At 46.0% G+C, this 20,227-nt stretch overlaps 1 long non-coding RNA gene across 1 annotated transcript in view; it reads right to left on the bottom strand.

Moving 5' to 3' along the window:
• LOC137217392 (uncharacterized) overlaps positions 1 to 20,227 on the bottom strand; it is a 494,052-nt gene that overhangs the window by 344,612 nt on the left and 129,213 nt on the right. Inside the window, exon 2 of the long non-coding RNA XR_010940086.1 lies at positions 3,741 to 3,843. This is a non-coding gene — a long non-coding RNA (uncharacterized lncRNA). The remainder of the gene's footprint in view (positions 1 to 3,740; positions 3,844 to 20,227) is intronic.

Below are 20,227 nucleotides of genomic sequence, written 5' to 3'. Positions count from 1 at the left end.
CAGCAGCAAGCGGCCGGACCTGAGTTTAGTAACGTTTTGTGGAATGAGGTTCTCCAGTGTTTTCAAAATACGAGAGCCGGTTGGCTCACCAGGAAACGTGAGCTCACCTTATCCGAATTAGATGACCTCTCATGATGTCTCGCCTGCTATAAAGTGAGGAGCACATAAAAATTAAAAATAAAATAACTACCTACTGGGGCCATAATAGACCTCAATACCGGTTTGCACCGGTTTTGAATTTCCTGTTTTGCACAAAACTCTGGTTTGCACAATCAGCCGTTCTCGCTTCTGTAACTATGCTTGCTGGTTACCCCATAAGTTTTAAACCAATCAAAATACAGGATTAATGTTCCCTAAATAAGATAGCCAATCTGTTCTGCCCACCACTGGAAAGTCCCGAACTTGTTTGTACCGATGTATAAAAGAGTTAAAACGGCCTCTTTGGGGGCTCCCTGAGTGCCTTTGGAAACAAGGGCACAGGGGCCCAGGTTCGAACCTGCAATAAATGACCCTCGCTGCTTGGCTTTGACTCTCGACTCTGGTGGCTTTGTGAGGGATCTCGCGACCGTGGGCATTTCAAAAGCATATGTGCATCTCTTCCAAAGAGAGCCGACCCGGGCCCCAGATAGATCACTAGCCCATCCCCACACTCAGCGGGTCGGGAGAAGAGGGATTCAGTGAGCTCTGGGTTCCCCAAGCCCGGGAATTGGTGCAGGCTTCCGAGCCGCCAGGCAGCCATTTGGCGTGGAGGTGGGTGGCGATAGTTTCCATTAGTGAACACTTAAGTCATGGATGGGATTCTTATTTATGGAACATTAGAGATAACTGCAGTTTTCTTTAGGATTCAGGAGTGGAGTGTGTCTACTTTTAGGCAATTCAGGTGCCCTCGGGCAGAGGCTTTGCAAATGCATTCACATAATCACCTTCGAGCAACTAGATCCTGTGTACTTAGGGCCCTTCCAATCACGGCTTTCTATATACTTCTTATCTTCAGGCGAGGGGTGCATATGCCATGTGTGTATTATGCTGCTTCTGCCCAAGGCTGCAAGTATTGGATTTTACAGACAGACAGCGGTCCCCAAAGGCAGGGCTGACATCCTGGAATTAGATTCTGTTCCTGGGCCACTCAGGAAAACCATGTACTGGACCTGAGACGATGGAGCTTCTAAGGAAAGGGGACCACTTCCACACCACCAGTACCATTAGCTGTCTGACCCACAGGGGAAGGAACCACCTGTGCTCTTTAGTTGTCCTACAAATTCCGCCTGCTCCATCTTTAGTTGGAGTCTGACTGCAGGCCGTTATTTCCTCATCGACAATAATACAGACTTGCCTCCCGGTGGGCTGTCAAAGTCCTACTCGATGCATTTTCTGTCCCCACGCTGTCCCAGTTACCCTGACTTCTGGGAACAACGTGTATGTCAGGTCAGTGCTTCATGTCTGCAAAGCGCAGAGTGAAAACGAGCTGAGTGTGCCACCTGGGTGCACATGCCTCTCGTGTCTGACAATACCAAGAGTATCAGAGAACATCTTTGTGAGCCCACACCACACAGAGATGCGAGGATGGGCGAGATGCACAGACACAGAGTCAGGGAAAGAATTGAAGGCAAGACTCAGAGGCACAACTGTAACCCAGGGCGATGGTTTCACCGAGTCTTCCGCAGACACTCACCAGGGCCCCAGGTCTCTTAAATGTCATTGTTGGTGGCAATCATGCAACATAGAATGCACGACATTATATTTTACATGATTGCCACCAGCTACGACATGTAAACCCCGTCTCAGAGACGCATGCCATGGCGACGAGCATCCTTTCTTCCACCAATTTGCACGTCTTTTCAGAGAGTAATTCATTACCTCTGGTTTGATCTGAGTCAACTGGTGATAACTCAGAAGGGTTTTTCCTCTTACAGTCACTATTACCTAATTTTAGAGACAGCCTTTTCCCCATAGGCACCTGCTTAAATTAGTAAATCGAACAATGCTGCGTTACCTGTGGTTTTATTTTGCTTTTAAGATTCCTCCATTCTGCAAATGCTTTACATATGGGTAAGAAAATGCATTAGCTAATTTCCTTCCTACCCAGAGATGCGTTTCCAAGGGATTTTCCATTTCGATATTTGAACCTTCCTCTTCAAATCATATTTTCTTTTCTAACGTTTTTCATTTTCATAGAAATCGACACGTCTTGCACCTTCATTGCATTATCGCCCAGGATGGTGTCCCCCTCTTACACACAGCTCGTAGGTCGGATACGTCTTCCCATGGAACCATAATCATTAGGTAACTTGATTGTCAAAAAAAGTTCACTTTCATTCCTAAATGTTGCCAACCTGAGTTTTAAGTTAGTTTTCCCTCAATTTATTAACTTGGAACAAGAAATGATTAATAGGTCAAATGCTTGCATCTCAGTATGGTTCCATCACTCCTTCCTTTTCCTGCCCCTACCAGCAAAGAAAAAAATCCCAGCAGCTTTGTAAGGAAGATGTTTTCTATGTAGCGACAAAACGGCAGCAGCATCTATGATAAACAGACGCGGGTCTACGGCCAGGCGTCCGTATAGCTCTGCTTTCTTACCCACCGTACACGTCTCTCTTTCAAGTTAATGGGACTCTTTCTCTTTCACTCCCATCACATGGAACCGGACATGCCTGGTTCACTGTCCTCTGGGGATGTCCAGATTCTTTCTCTAGAAATCTCATCCCTCCTTTAAGGTCTCAACCAGATCCAACCACCTCCATGAATACGCACTGCCCTGCCCCCTCCTTTTCTAAAACCCTGTAACATTTATGGCACAGGAGACTAGTTGAGTCAACTCAAGCCCGTTTCACTTTTCACTGCCTTCTTCAATAACTATTTATTAATCATCTACTATATGCCCAACAAAACGCTTGGCCCCTGGGACATGACAGTAGAAGAGACGTGCTCAGGGCCTCAGTCTTGGAGTTTTAAGAGACTTGATGCAGAAACAGACATTCAGCGGAGAAACATACAAGGCATTTATTTATTAATAGGGTGATTCCCACGTCGAGAATAGTACATCTGTACAAGACACACTATAAGAAGCTGTATGGCTTCTCTGAGTGAAATTCCCAGCAGGTGCTCGAAAGAAAGAAAAGAGAAAGAAACAAGGGAAGAACTAATGAAAGAAACAAAAGGAAAGAAAAGAATAAGACACGGTCTGGGTGAATACTTCCTGTTACTGTGTACAGACTCTGGTTCCTTTTGTCTGAAACAGCACCCACCTTCCTGGGGAGTCCTGCTGTCAGAAGACCTAGCTCTGATTTTAAATATTTCAAACATTCTTTGCCACTTCGAGCACCTGCACCTTATAGCCTTCCAAGCAGGACAGGAGTGTGCAGGCTTCTGGACACCAGGTTAGAGCATCCAATCCACTAAACGCTGGGCATCCCTCACCTGCCCACCTGTGCACCTTTACTGCTGCTTTCTTCTGGAGCCTGCATTCACTCACATCCATCTTACTGCTGGGACTCGTTCCTAAGCATCTTAGAAAACATTCTACCACCACCTCCTACATCTCGTTAAGTCAGCGGAAACCTGTTATATTCCTTTTAAAACCCATGTTTTTCTCAACTTCCCCCTCTGTCCTGTGTCCTGCACTTCCAACAGACTCTCTGTTTCCATCCCATCCCATCTCTCTCTCTCTGTCACAGATTCACACTGGAAGATGACGACAATGGTCCATCGCCATGTCACTGGTTAATTTTTGTACAGCTTACCTGGTTTATATGACTTCCTCTCAGTAGACAGAGCTCAGAAATGATGTGGTGGGCGCTCGACTACCCATGAATCCGCCAACATGTCGTCAGAATCCTGAATAGCCTAAAACAAAATGCAACGTGAATTATGACAAGAGAACGTACAACTCCTTGCTCTGGCCTCAAATGAACATGTGGCCTTTCGACCTTGGGCTGGTGTCTAGATATAAACTGAAGCACCTCCGTGTCTCATACTGGTAGCTGTGAGCATTGGCACAGATCACCTAGCAAAATGTATCGAGGGGCAAACTGTTTAGTTAGAGAGCTGGGAAAGAAACAAAGTATGTCTCGTGGTTGCAGAGAATGTCCCCATTTCGTGATCTGTTACTGTCATATTCGGTTTTGCTTTTTGTGCTGTGGAATATTATTATTTTCTAAGATGCTGTGGAACTAGGGCTGAATCCAATCCAAATGATGCAACCGAAGGGGAGCAGAACGTGCCACCCCAAGATGTGAGTGTAGGGGTTCAGGACGTGCTGCCCGCAAATGTACCAGCAGGGGTTCAGGACGCACCATCCCAAGATACGCCACTTTGGTATATTGATGATTTTAGGCTACAAGCACTTGGAAAGTAGCAAATGCAGGGAGAAGCTTTCTCTAAACCCCCCTTTACCTCCTAAAGACAGATCCTCCCAAAGGAACCCAGGTGTCATCAGTCCCCTCATGGGAGTGTCATCAACCTGGCAGGCTTGACTCCCAGCACAGGACAGGAGTCTAGAGACATAGTTATGTACGTCTGCAGCATAGAGAGGAGAGATGCAGACACTGAGGTGTGGTCCACACCACACCCAGACACACTTCATCACAAACAGTCCCCCCTCCCATCCATCCTTCCAACGCCCCATCATCTCTCCTAAAACCCACTGACTCTCCCCAAAGAGGCTCATGTCCCACCTCGCCTTCCCCAAAAGCTGCCTGGGGGAGCTGCCCATTTGCCCCTGCGTATCCCCCATGTGGACATGAGCCAGGCAGGAAACGAACTTCTGTGTGTTTCTCTCTCATTAAGCTGTCTTTTATTACAGGGGTCTCAGAAAAGAACTCAGAAGAGTGGAGGGAAAATTATTTGTCCTCTGCTACGCAATCCTTCATGTAACTGTAGGCGATTATTTTTCCCTGAAACTCTTTTACACAATGTTCTCATGTTTATAGCATAATAACCTGAGAGTAAGACTTGGAACATCATTATTTCTTATTTGCCGAGAACGGAACAGTATGGTCATCAATGACTTTCTTCTCACGACTAATTTTCTTTGATACTTGAACTTATTATATACTTACTGGTCAGTTGTTTGCTTTCATTTTAATCATTGGACTCAAGCAGATTTTCTGTAGTTATTGCCAAAAGCTTGGGAAAAGTTACATGTATAAATCTTGAAGCAGACTAATGTTTTCTACACTTTGGCCACTCTGGTTTTGTTCCTAAAGCTTGTGCTTATGAGAGAAAAAGAAACAAACAAAACTAGTTTATATGTAGCCTCAAATGTTTACTTATCCTACTTCGTAGGCAAAGAATTAAACCTTCATTCTACAAATACTCAGTGAGCACCAACTCTGTGTTCTAAGTGCTGGGGAGGGGGCAGGACAGATAAAGTTGCTCTTAGGAAGCCTAGTCACTATAGCAGGAGCAAGCAACCAACAAACCAACAGGTACATGAACAAAATAATTTACATCACCTGTGTTCAGTGTGAGAGGGAGTGTGAAACATAGAAATGGAATGAGTCATACGGGTGAGGAGACTAAGAATGACGCTAAGTTGGCAGATAGAGAAACACTTCTGGACAAGCGGTCAGGGAAGGCTTCCCTGGAGAGAGGACACCTAAACTGTCTTCATGAGGAGAGGCACCAGGTGGAAGCAGAGCCTGGGGAAGGCAGTCGTGTTTGTCAGCAGAAAAGAAGAAAGGATGGTAAGGTCGGAGGCTACTGAGCCAGGGAGGTAGAAAGGCAGCCGGCTCAAGAGGTGGGCAGGGTAGAGGGGGCCACGCGGAGCCCTGGGGTCTTGAGAATGAGTTTGCCTTGTGTACGGGGTGGAATGAGAGGCTGCTGGAGGGTTCGCCCAGATCACTCAGTCTGCAGTGTGAGCACATTGTGGCAGGGAAAGCACAGCTGGAAGCGAGACACAGATGAGCCCAGCAAGGCTGAGCGATGAAGGATGTAGTTTTATATCCATGTCACCCTACCTGTTCTTCTCGTCTGCATCGCTGCTGTGAAGGACCACCCCCTAGAGAAAGGGCCACTTGCTGCTTAGATGCCCACTTGGACTGTGGCCAGGCTGGACAGTAGAGATTGTTAGGAGTAATATCAGACTAATTAGCAGAGAATGATGGACTTGGGAAGCCTTAAACCCCAGACACATCAGTACTGGTTAGAAAGAAAGCGAAATTGGCCGGACCTTAAAAATACTGTTGGATACCATGTGACCCCAGAGTGTAGGTAGCTTCTCTCCTTCCCCTGACCTACTTGGATCTACTGCACTCGCTGTTAGCATCCCTACCGTCCACCGCCTCACCAGGAACTTGGGGGCTTGACCAGCACCGAAAGAAAAAAGTATGAAATATGAGGTTATGAGTCCCAGCAGGGAAGAACCTAGCTGCTAGAGGTTCTACAGAAGCTGTGGCTTAAAGGGCATATTTATATTCATATAGGATTCACATCATTGTATTTCTCCCTGTTCTTCAGCTGGAGTCCTTTGTTAAGAATGGTGAAGGACCTCAGATGTTAGTGTGGTTCCATTCCAACTAGCCAGCCTACCAGAGCTTCACAGATGATGGCAGAAGACAAGAGACTCCTGGGTCAGAGGCAAAAGATTGTCTGTTCTCACAGTGACAGCAGGAAGCAGAGTAGCAGCGTTCGTGCTGGTCCCCACAGGAAACATGAAGAGGGCTGGGTGATGCCTGCACACACAGTGGATTGTGTGACGGGAGAGGGACCCTGTGCTTAGGGAATGTGATAATAGGCCAGAACACTGATAATAGGCCGTACACCTGTCTGATTGTAACAACAGAGGAAGACATTGTCTTTATTAAATGGGGAGTGTAATAAGCAATAAATAAAGCAAACCTGACATTTGCTTTAGAGGAAGACCCTGTCTATCTTCCAAAGCTGTTAGCTATACTAACATCTGAGCAGGACCCTGTGGGGCTCCTGGGCACAAAAACCTTTTCCTGTCCCCCATTTCTTATTTTCAGGATAAAGGTTTCAGCCTCCTAGATCTCCCTGAGTTCCAAAGGGCAGGTTCAAACAGTTACTAATCAGGGGAGGGAGGGGATGCAGAAACAAGAGAGGAGCAGTCAAGACACAACAGCACAGCCTTGGGACAGGTCCTGGTTCCTCCTCAAGGAATATACGTAACAATATCTTTGAGTTCTTCTGCAAGAACTAAAGCTCCCACCCAGGTGGAGGATGGCAACTTTAGGTTGAGAACAAGATTCCTGGAACACTGCCCTGTTACCTCACCACCAACCAATCAGAGGAAGGTCACATGCCCTGCAGCCCTCACCCCAAATTTTGCAGATAAAAACTTTTCCCCCAAAACCATCATGGAGTTGGGGGTTTTGAGCACGAGCTACCCGTTCTCCTTGCTTGGCCCTGCAATAAACCTTTCTCTGCTCCAAACTGCAACATTTGGTTTGCTTGGCCTCACTGGCACACAAACTTGTGTTTGGTAACACATCCTTGAAAAGATAGCTCAGAATAAAGGCCGTCAGTACCTCTGCTTGCAGTTGATGCAGAAATGCAAGAGATCCCAGATGAATTGTCTCCCCACACCTTTTTAATGTGACTTATTGAATAAGAAAATTATGTAAAGGTATAATAGAGCCTAGAATACATCAAAAACTGAGACATAATGACTCTTCAGTCCCCATGAAAAATGGGGTGAGAAACTCCCCATGGGTCGGTCTCCTTCCTCAACATTAGAGCTTTACTATTCCCAACAGCAGGTTTCACTGCTGCTTTAGAGCTTTCCAGTACAGTCCTAAAAGAAAATTGATGTTCAGACATCTTAGGGGCTTTCAACAGTGAGTCATCTTGACCACCTGAATTATGAAGTTAATTGCTACTATAACCTCTCTGAAAAGAAGTGAAGCTCAGTGATTCAATATCATTAGCAATCCCAAGTCAATGTCTTATTCATTGTGTGAGTGCCAGCTTTGTAGACCATAAGAAGCCCTGAATGGAAGGCTATTATTGTCTATCAACTGTGACACTTTTTATATCATTAGAGATGCCTAAGGGATGGAAATTGATGGTAGTTTGCTTTAATTAGGTTCAGAGAGCGTGTGTGCACGCATGCACGTATGTGTGTTGATGAGCAGTAACTTTCAGCAAGTCCCTTTGTTATGACTGATATTTTGGACTAAAGTTATTACTTAAGAGAGATCAAGTTATGGATGGAAAAGAACGAATAAAAAGAAAGATCCAAAGTTTCCTGGACAAAATGGTAAAACACACTAAAGTGCTTCCTCCACCAAATTGTTTTTAATTTTTCTACCCAGTTAGTTTCCACCAATCTATTAGCTCAACTCTCCTACTTCGGGCATACAGAATTGAGTAAAGAATTCACTTTAAAACACGTTATATTTTGTACTTTACATCTGGCAGAATCACTGGAGCACCCAAGTCTTTCTAGATTCTGTACTGATATGTGTATGTTTGTAATTAAAGACCAAATAAGACAGAGAGAGAGAGAGAGAGAGAGAGAGAGAGAGAGACAGACAGACAGAGAGAGACAGAGACAGAGATAGAGAGAGAGAGAAATTAGGACAGGAAGCCATATCACTCAATCATTCCAAAGTTATTCACCTCATCTGAGCTTTCTGGAACAAAGCAGAGATCTTATAAATGGGTGAGATGTGACTAGTGTAAAGGACGTATTCCTCCAGATTGTTGCAAATGTCCACCGTGTAGCTCTGTCAGGTACATAGCAGATGGTATAATCTCTGGTGCTTTTGAGAGAAACAATTTGAACTCTGTTGGTTTAGGGAAATAATTTTCAACCTAAATGAGGAATTAACTATGGAGGAGGAAAAAAATTAAATTGTTGAAATGTTAAAAGAATTATGCTAAAAATAAAGGAAAAAGAACTTGATAAATTAAGAGACTGCAGTTAGAGTCTCCCTAAAGGTTATCTGAGTGACCACCTTCTTCATGGTGGTCATCATACACAATAAATTCAACATATTGGTGATGAGACCAAATTATAAAAGGAATTCACTAGACTGTATACAACTGAAAATTTGATTAAAACTCATCTGTCTTTGGCTCCTGAGTGAGAACTCAAAGTGTCAGTTCTTCAAGCGGCTGTTAGCTGCTCTACACAGCCCACAATGATCTCTGCCTCTGCTTTTCACACCCTTATATACATCTTCCCTGCACTGTTTCACAGTGGGCTTGTTTGACCAATAGGACACTACTGTTCATACAGTGATGGTGCCTGATTCCCAAGGTCATAAAGTGCATTATGGTTTCCGTCTTGCTCTCTGTCTTGGTTCACTCATGCTGAAGAAAGCCAGCAGCTGCTATGTAAGGACACTCAGGCAGCCCCATGGGGAAGGCAGCATGTCAAGGATCTGAAACCTTCTCCTAGCAGACAGTAAGGAACTGTGACCTCCAGCCAACAGCCATGCAAATCAGTGTATTCCCAGCTGACATCATCAGATACCCTGATATAGAAATAACGAGCTCAGCCACTCCAAGGTTACTGAGCCACAGAGACTGTGAGAAAATGAACACGTGTTACTGTAAGCCACTCCACTTTGCGTTGCTTTGTGACACTGCGGTAGATAACTAAGTGATATAATCACCAACACCATCCTCTACGTTAGGAACAAGATAAAAATACTGAGACTGAAACCAAGCAGGACCCTTTGGGGCCTTCTTGGGGACAGACGACCCCTTGTGTCTCCCAACCCTTGTTTGTAGAAAAGCTTTAGTCTCTGAGGCCTTCTCTGAGTTCCAAAGAGCAAATTTAATCAGAGAAGTGAGAAAATGAAGAAGCAAAGGAAAACAGTCAAGCTAGAGAAAATAATAATAGTTTAGCCACTAAACAAAGTCAAGGACCTTTACTTCTTCCTCAGGGTTACAGATCATATTCTGAGCCACGTCCTTTGAGCTGTTTTGCAGAAACTGAAAGCCCCACCAGGTGGAAGAAGTTACCTGCGTGCTGCCCACCAGGACACAGACCCCAGACCAGCTGGAACCAAAAGGTTGATGATGCTGACTCCCGATGACCTCACCACCAACCAATCAGAAGAGTGTCCACCAGCTGATCACACAGCCCACGACCCCCCTCCCTCACCCTGCCTTTAAACACCTTTTCCTGAAAGCCATCAGGAGAGCTTGGGCCTTTTAAACACCAACTACCTGACTCCTTGGCTGGTGCCTGCAGTAAACACAGCACTTGCCTTCACCACGACCTGGTGTCAGGAGATTGGCTTTACTGCACGCGGGCGAGCGGACACAAGTCTGGTTCAGTAACAAGACTATGGCTTAGATGAGAAGTATTCAGTACTTCACACATTAGTTGACGTTGGTGGTCAGTGAAACTGGTGTCAATGACATTGACGGTGAGACTACTGTACTCGTCATGTGTGCACAATTCATCAGTTGGTGTAACCCCACGCTTGCAGATATTAGAGCCAATGTATTACAATGCAGAATCTTTCCAAATGGCAGTAACAGTGGATACTTTATTTTTTCATTATTCTCACATGTCCACATTCACACTTGAGAAAAAGATAAAGTAATCAAATTTTGTCTGAATTAGACAAGCTGATTCTAAGATTCACAAGAGGGGGGAAAACATGCAAAAAAGCCAGTAAGATTCAGGAAAAGAAAGTTAATTAAGGGGGAAAATGAAATGGAAGATATGAAAATCATATTTTATGATTTTCCTCACAGATATGAAATCATATTTTAAAGCAATAGTTATTAAACAGTTTGTTTCTGGCCCATGGGATATGACAAGAATATTTATTGCATGATTATTCATAGCAATACAAGTTTGGAAGTAATTTAAAATGTCCACCAATAGAATAATGGTGAAGAAAATTATGGTATACCCATTCAATAAAATGCCATGCAAGCATTTAAAAAATAAAGCATGTCAGTATGATTATGGAGCAATCTCCAAGTGACCAGTTTATGTGGCTAAAATAAGATGTAAAACAGATGACCCAGAGACGTGCTATGTGGTTAACTGTAAAACTTTACTCTTGTTCCTATAACAGATTTTCAGTTCACCATGATGATTCTTTACTATGACATTTCATTCTTATTTACCTAAGGGACTTAGAGGAAGTGTAGACTCATGAGGTGATAGTTTTAGTGGTTCGAATAGACCTAAGTCTTTTAGAAAAAATTCATAACACACTTGGCTAAACTTGCAAAATAGATAAGGTATTTTAAGATCAATGACCTCTTGATATTCAAGACACCGTTGAAGATTTTTTAAGGTCTTTATTTCTTTATGTTCAAACACATTAGCTAAACCAAAAGATGAATAGTATATTTTGCTATCAAAGAAGCCTTGGAATAAACAGGGTAAGACGCTATGTATTTCATTTCTCAAAATGTCTTGGGAAGACAGAAATAGAAATTGAACATATGTTGATTTTTTAAAAAATCGTTATTTTTATTCCATCAAAGATTTTTAAGAATTGGGCTTTAAAACTATGATCCACAAATTATTTATAGTCCATTCATTAATATGATTTTAGGAATAACTATTTCTTAATTAGTTTCTCAAGAAAGATGAAATGGATACCTATTTGAAGAGTGCTATACAGAAGACTAGGGGTTTTTTGGGGGGTTTTTTGGGGTTTTTTTTTGGTAAAGTCTCTGAAATCCTAACAAGGGGAGCTACTTAATTAAAAAGTTGCTCCACTGAAAAACTGGAATTCAGTAAGAGGTAGTATATTCTATACATATTGCAGATGCAAAAACACGTCTGGCATCTGTAACAGCCAGACAGTTGATTAAACTCTCTTCTCTCTGATTCTAGTCTAAGTCAGAACTTCGAAACAATCCTCCCCACTCTGCCTCTCAAAGGGTTAAATGACAAACTTCCATTTATTAGATTTTCCGATGCTAGCAAATCATGGTAAATCTGTATTCCCTACTATCTTTATCTAATGGGAGAAAAGTCTTAATCCTCATTAGAGGAAAAATAAAAGAAAACAGCCACCATAACTAACAGTCCCTAACATTAGCTCTTTCAGGTAAATTTGGTTAATATATGTAAAAATTGGCTCTGAGCCGTAATTAGAAACAGAAAGTATTTGTTTGTCGGCCTCTCCCCTGCAAACTTTAAAAAGTTTCCTTCTTTTCTCCTCTGAAATGTTTCCGCTCTCAATGGGAGTGCTGTTTCCTACCACTTCAACTTGATTTTCCACTATTAGGTGAAGGATGCTCAGACAGCATCACATTAATTTCGGTGGCACTAAATTCTACCTAATTCAGCAAGCAGGCCTCTGCTAATGAGGCCGCACATGACAGTGACGGCAAGCCCGCCTCTAAGTGTGGCTGATCGATGCTCATCGCTCAGGCGGCTCTGGTGGTCAATTACGCGGGCTTCTGAGCAAGGCCCTGGGTCCCTTTCCATTAACGACCCAGACCTGCCTAAAGTCACAAGGCGCGCTTGCCCTGGCATCTCTCCCTCTGTGCCCTGTCGGTCTTTGCCAGGAACCCCCGTGGGGCGTGGCAGGGGAAGCATGCTCCCGGCAGCCACTTCCACATGGCCCCTGCCTTCCGGCTGGGAGCTGACGGAGGGGGAGGTCGAGAGGCAGACAGAGCCAGCGCAGACCTGCTGTTTGACCCCAGGACGCGAGCCTTGTTTGCTGAGGCCCCAGGGAATGAGTACAAGGAGCTGAATTTCACATAATCCCTCTCTGCACTTGCTGAGAAAGGAAAGTGTGTGAGATGCCCACACGATGTCCTTTCCTTCCTGGCCACCGTCCTCCACAAAAAGCCCTACACGTACACACTGCCTTTGGGCCCAGATACCACCTAGGCCAAGGGCTTCAAAAGTCAGCCCTCTGTTACGTGGTCGAAACTGGTGTCTCCCAGAAGACTGTCACGATGTCCCAGCCCACACTCCTCTACGGGAACCAATGCAAAGAAACGTCGTCATTAACCAAAGGAAATATGTTGCTGCCTTCACAGATACAGAAGTAATTACTGCTGGTCGGGACAAGGCGGGGTCTTGGGAAGGACGGGGTGGGGGGGGGGGAAGAAGGAAAAAAAGGACATGCTGATGGGTGGGACGTGTCATTGTTTATTTAAGTTGTTTATTTACTTTGCCAAGAAAGAAGAGAGATGTGGTAGCCCATCCAGTGCCTTGCGCATTATGACAGGCGACTTTCTCCATAAGAACTAATTCATTCTCTTCTGGGCATTGGCATCCTGAGTCCCCCCAGAGGGTCTCTTTTCGACAATAGAAGACACCCTGGTCTGAATCACCTCCTGCTGTAGGTTGGCGTGCACCTCTTCGTAAGTAATTTCAAATACGCAGAAGCTCTTTTCTGCGGCCGCAATTAATTACACCCCGTTAGTAGCTGGTGCTGTGTGTTTCCTGGTGGTGATCTGATTTCAAAGTGAGGGGAAAGCAGCGATTTGGTGGCCACTGGGGAGAGGGCATGGCATAAGAAGGAAAAAGACATGGGAGCAAGTGGAGCGTGTTAAGGGGGGGTGAGGGCAACACTGGGTGGCACGGATGCACTACTTCCTTGTCCTCAGACTCTGACGACGAACAGATCAGGAATGAGCGGCTCAAGCAGGACTGTCCGCAGGCGTGTTTGCGTATGTTTACTTCCCTGGTAGTACTGCGCTCGACAAGCACAGCCATTGGTCTGTGCTTCACGTCTTCCCTTTACTATACAAAAGCCCTCCGGCCCCCACTGTGATCACAGGACGGAGGCCAACGACGGTACACGCTGTACAGGCAGGAGACTGCGCCTCAGAGAGCGCGAGCGGATAGACCACCCTCCTCCAGCCTCCGAGCTGACGTGAGACACTCCAGCCTCACGGCACCTGACTTCCCTCCTGTGTAAAAGGGGCCTCAGAATGCCAGCTGGACAAAGGACTATGCTCCCCACTTCACTCGTGGGGAAACCGAGACTGGAGGAGGGGACAGGCGGCGAGACATCTGTTATGTCCTCTTGCAGGGGGGATCCTTACAGAAACGAAGTGGAAAATGGAGGCAAAGACAAAACAAAGATGAAACGCATTTTTCGGTTTTTAGGCAAAAAGGACAGCACGCCGCCCACCTCATCATCCCTTCACGTCAGCCAAGGGGAGCATGGGAAGAAAGGCAGGTGAGGGACCACAGGAGGACAAAGTGGTGGCCCTCTTTGGAAGACTGCCTTAGGGGAATCCAACCTCATGCCGAATTTCTCTCTTAGCAACAGGATAATTCCTAAAATTCTGATACAAGATTTACATTTGTCCGAGTTTGACGCATGTCTTCACTGGCCAAGGAGACGGTACGATCCTGGTTTACGCTGCTGAGGGATTTCCATGCTAGGAGATAAGAGAAATAGGCTGGGGCGTCTGAGATCCATAGATGAACAGTCTCCACCGATCAATCGACCAGATAATTGCACAACCCTTCACACCTCCTCGCGGAGCCATGGCTTAGAGGGAGACAAGACTGACTTTCTTTCTTTTGGGCCATCTTAATGATATCTGCGAGAATTAATTCGGGGGAATGCGTTCATTATTTCAATATTGTAATTCGTATTTCTTCATTGATTATTTTGATGTTAGAGAATTGTCTGAAACGACGTGATCCCAAAGGCTCCAGAATTAATGACACCCAGAGGAGTGTCAAGAACGCTGTGAGCTGCAGGAAATGGTCACATGCACACACCAGGGAGGCTGCACACACGTGTGTATACAGACCACGGCTGGTAATCAGGGCAAATTCAGACAATCTGATGCTTCCTCACAGTATGGGGGCCCTTTTCGCTTGGAGTTTATCCATCTGACTGAAGTTCTCTCCCCGCTGGAAGGCTCCAGGGAAGGGAGTGCAAATCTGGAATCGGCAGACATGGCTGTGTGCTGTGTTTTTCGTTGAGGTCTTAGAAAAGACATTTAACTTCACAGCGGCTGAATTTTCCCACCTTTCAAGACGGGATCATTGTTTCCGTCTGTCTAACCTCATGGTGTCTGTTAAATGGGGAAAAAACGGTGCCCAGATAAGTCTTTAGTATGTGGGCCTGTCCTGGGCATTGTGGGATGTTTGTTTTATTTTATTTTCCATTCTGTTTTACCTGGGTAAAGATGCATAGGCATCTTTTTATTTAGTTGGCGTATTGTTGCTGTACAATATTATGTAAGTTACAAGTGTACCATATAGCGATTCACAATTTTTAAAGATTATACTCCATTTATAGTTATTATGGAACATTGGCTACATTCCCCGTGTTGTACAATATGTCCTTGTAGCTCATTTATTTTACACATAATGTCCATAGTTTGTACCTCTTAATCTCCTACCCCTATGTTGCCCCTCCTCCCCTGCCCACGGGTAACGACTACTTTGTTCTGTGTATCTACGAGTCTGTTTCTTTATGATATTCACTAGTTCGTTGTATTTTTTAGATTCCATAAATGCCCTCTGGGGGATAAAACTGTCCCCAGTCGAGAACCACTGATTTAATTCAACCAGCGTTTCCTGTGCATTCACCACGCGGAACAGGCAGAGCGGAAGCAAAAGCGGATTTTCTTCCTGCCCTCACTGTGCAACGAGGTGCTGGGGAGAGAGAGGCATGACCCTGAATCATCACCACAGTCTTTGTGGTTCTTTTCTCGAATGTGTGTCTCCCTCCCCAAGCTTCCAGCAGCCACACCCTCTTCCCCGAACTGGGGGCCTCTAGAGAGTCACCTAGGCAGGAATTTACGGTAGATTTCAGGTCGGGAGGGGAGCAGCGCGAGAGAGAAACACGTGCTGGCTGAAGCCCAGGTAGCATGAGTCCTGGATCTATGCGTGTGTGCTCAGGCTGGAGCAATGGCCAGGGAGAAGGGAGAGGCCCGCGGGGGTGGGGGTGGGGTGGGGCGGGGCCTTCTTCAGGCTGAAATTCCCCTGAGGCATCTAAGTGGATTATGCTGATTAGGCAGGAGAGTGTACAGTCTTGGGAGTTCTCCAGAGAGACGGGCTGGGACACACGGATATAGGATTCTGTTGGGAGGCAAAGGGTATGAGGATGTGCTCCACAAACCAGGAGACACAGCGCTGGGCTCTGAGAACGCCGAGAGTTACTGGCCACGAGGACGACGACCACTAGGCGATGAAGGGTGAGATGGAGCCGCTGGAAAGGTGGCCCATGGCAACTTTCTGTATTTGTTTTTTTCTTGAACAGCCTAGATCATCTTTGTATAGCTATGCTCAAGTGCTGTTTTCACTCAAGAATCCCTAAAGGACATTGTCATTGTGTGTGTTTGTTTCTGGTTTGCTTTCACGTGTTTTGCTGTCCATCTAATTCCTCAGAGAGGTCATTCCATCAATGGTTAACGGTGTGCGGGCAGAAAAACCCTTAGGACCCAGCTCCGTGACCCCTACGTTGGCGCTCTGTGCCTGCTTTCTTAGGTGTGGGGTAATTGCAACATAATAAGACCATGCATGGATGCCACTGTCTTACTCTTTTCCCTGATAATCAAAGCACCCACCTCAATGACATGGCTCACTGAATTACCTGTAAGTCAAAATTTAGTTTTCAGTGTCTCACCATCGGTGCTGTGTCTGAGTTTCTCACTTGCATTTGCAAGAGAAATTGTGTCCCTGTTTCTGTGGATTTTGAAATTGAAAGAAGAGGATTTGGGGCATAGTGGATTTTTTTTTTTTTTTTTTTAATGCTGGGATAAAGCATTTTATTCAGGCTACGTTGAGAGATTCCTCACCTGGCTCTCTGAGAGGTATTTCTTTTTGTGGCTGTGTTCCAATAAAACTTTATTTACAAGACGGGACTATGGTGGATTTGGCACATGGGCAGTAGTTTGCTGGGCCCTGGTCCAGGTGAGTGGTTGTCAGACATTATCACGCATGGGAGTCATTCAGGGGACTTGTGGAAACCCTCCCTGCTGGCCCCCCGCCAGAGGCTCTGATTCAGTAGGCTGGGGGTCGGGTGGAATAACGTGTGTTTCTAACAACCTCCCAGGAGATGCTGATGCTGCTGGACCCAGGACCCCACTTGGGAACGAGCCACATTTACAGAGGCGGATAGTAAGACCAGATAGAAGGAAAAACCGCATATGCAGTCACACAGCTGGTGAAAGGCAACGCTCGGAACCTGGCTGTCCTGGCTCCCGGCATTGCTACATGGGGTTTTTAGTGTGTGGATACAGGTAGAGAAGGTGTGGTGGGTAAGGGCTTGTTTTGGCGGCAGACATGTGACATCTCCCTCCAGGACGACAAGCACACGGGAGCCCCACCCTGGAGGAATGGCGGCGGCCGGCTCGAAGGTCAGAGGGGACTCCCCGGGGCGCGCCATCGCAGGACGGTGCTCAGCATCTGTCCTCATCTCTATGCAAGAGGACAGATTACTCCAAGCGATCTCCCGATGGGATGGAGTTTCCTATCGCCGTATGCAGATAGATGGAAATATATGCGTCTCTATTATAGATGCCGGGAAGCATTTGTTCACCACGAGAGACAAGTAAAAGTGACTAAACTGGACTATGGAAAAACATGTTCGTGAAGCGAATAGCCAAAAAGATGGTGCCCGTTACATTTACAAAAAGGATATCTGGTTAAAAAAAAAAAAAAAAAAGACAAGACAAAAGACGGACATCCCATGAATGAGGAGCAGAGTGGCAGAGAGGTGATTTCAGAGGCAGGATAATCTGTCCCTGACATCCCCTAACTTATTAGCACTGTGACCATGGATCTGGGTCCCAGCCCCCTCATATTGCAAAGATGAAGAGTTCTACCTTAGCAGGCTTTATAAGCATTAAATGGGATAATATGTATCAGGGTGTCTAACAGTATATGGCAAGGCATGTGATTCATGCCCAGGGGAGGCTAGGCTTTCATCAGAAAATGTTTCAACTATTCATGTTTCTACTCTCACGTCTGAAGAATAGTGGGGGATACACCCACGTGCTATGAAATATTGTTCACACCTTGGCAAAACTTTAGGCATCGTCTCTATTAGAGAACCTATAAAAAGCTCATAAACATTAAACTGGAGCCTGCAGGAGTGTATATTTTATTCTGTGCTTTTGATGTGTGCCTGCAGGAAATGACCCTTTATATGCAGAAGGCGGCACCACATTTATGCTCTGATTCTGATGCCTGGATGGGGGAAACAGAGCTACCGTTTGCCTGACGTAATTCCTTCCCCGTTCCCCTTCTCTTTCATCCAAAATTGTCAAAAAAGGGAGCATTATAGTAACTACTGTGGTATCCAAGCAGGTTTATGTTCATTATTTTAGTTAGGCATTGACAATGGTTCTCCTGGCTGATAGAAATTGGTCCAGTTAAAGTCATTGAAAACATGCATGGAAACTTTTGTACCCTTGGGATAAACTTACAATTTAAATAGTGCACTGAGTCTGCAAGCATGTTTGAAGTGCCTTGTAGTTTTCAGTGCTCAAGTCCAAGGTCACGAAGATGAACAAGAAAAATTCCCTATCCCCGAAGAGAATATGGCTGTGGAGCTATACCTGGAAACAAATCACAGCAAAGCAGGGTGAAAAGAACTAACCTCCCCAGAGGCGGCCGCATGAGAACAACTCCTCGGCGGTTGAGTGGACAGTTACCTGCTGGACATGGGTGTTTGGCATTAGGGATGTGAAGAGACTTGAGACTAGAAGCTGTGTGCATGACCCCATAACCTGTGGCCAAGCCGGACGCAACAGTGGCCACTGCGCCTTCCCCATTCCCAGGCTGGACTCCCCTTTGAACCAGGGTGTTGGCCCATTTGCCTGACGCCACTGTGAAACGTCTCTTCCGGCAAAACTATGAACCCCTGTCTGTTACTCTCTCACCAGGTCGAATCATCACGTTTTGATTCTGAAAAAATACAAGTTTAGCCTATGTATGGTTGAGATAACGTTTGCGAGGATGCAGCTCTTATTTCTCTCCACATCTCTAACATTTGGGGAAGAGCAGCTGACCCATGTAAGCAGAGACGCGTTGGACCTGAAAACAGGGAGCTTCCCCTACCGGAACCATCCTCTGTGTCATTTTCCAGTGTCAACACTTCCGGCTCAGGTACGCGAGGAGGAAGAAGCTGTAAGTCAGAGGGTCCATCCACACCCTCAGCGTGAACGTGAACGGAGCGCGGCCAGGCGCCCCTGACCTGCCCTGACTGACTACAGTCAGAAGTGAAACACAGGAAGGGGCTCCAGGAAAAGAGGTCCTGGGGAGAGACCGTGGGAGGGGGACAGCGGTGACCAACAGAACGTGAGGAAATGACATGGAGATGTTCCCGTGGTGGGCACCACGCCAGGAGACAGCACCACGGTGGCCCTGTGACTTCCCGGGGCTTGTCCGGGAGAAGGATTTGCAGCCCCGGGTGAGCACCACGGCTGTAAATGATGGTGAGAAAGGCGTGCACAGACTTTAATCTCCCATCCTGAGACTCAAAGCACACGGAGGGGGAGGCGGCGCGGAGACACACCATGCAGGGCTGTGGATGATGTCACACGTGTCACTTTGAACAGCTCATCTTGCCAAGCTGACGCCTCGGAGTTTTGACAATTCTGTCAAACCCTTCGAGTCTTAAGTGAAAGTCCCCGTAATCCCTTCTTTAAAACAAGGGGAACTGCATTCTTCCACCAGCATGCAAATGACCTTCCCCAAGACATCCATTTGAACGTTCTGGGGCAGCAGGCTTGGGCACTGGAGGTGGGGGTGAACACAGAGCTTAGGAATGATCCCTTCATCGGGAATATTTAGAGTGATGTCCCTTGAAGGCATGATTTTAATGGAATATTTTATGCCTTTCTGTATGTGTGGGAACCACGCAAGGATGAGAGGACTTGCAGTCTGCACGGCAATCAACAACGATAGCCCATACTTTTGTACTTTATCAGGGCACCAAGCGACTTCGGATTTCAAAGAGAGCTCAATCGAGGCACAAATTGCAAACTGGGCAAAACAGGAGGTTAAAGGCGCTGACTCTCCAGGTGGGGAGATTGTTAGTAAAGCAGTTGGAATGGCGAACCCGAGCACCAGGAGAGGAAAAATGAGGAGTTGCCGGGCTGCCACCTGCTAAACAAGAGGATGTGTCACCCATACCTGCTGCTGGAATTTCTCCCCGGGCAGAGGCTCTTGGTGCTGCACCCAGGAGTCAGTGCTGTGCCTCTGAGGTGGGAGAGCCAACTTCAGGACACTGGTCCACAAGAGACCTCCCAGCTCCACATAATATCAAACGGCGAAAATCTCCCAGAGATCTCCATCTCAACACCAGCACCCACCTTCACCCAACGACCAGCAAGCCACAGTGCT

The sequence above is a fragment of the Pseudorca crassidens genome, chromosome X (assembly GCF_039906515.1).
Source record: "Pseudorca crassidens isolate mPseCra1 chromosome X, mPseCra1.hap1, whole genome shotgun sequence".
Taxonomy (NCBI): domain Eukaryota; kingdom Metazoa; phylum Chordata; class Mammalia; order Artiodactyla; family Delphinidae; genus Pseudorca; species Pseudorca crassidens.
The sequence above is the reverse complement of the archived record's forward strand: the minus strand, read 5'-3'. Positions and strand labels throughout refer to the sequence as shown.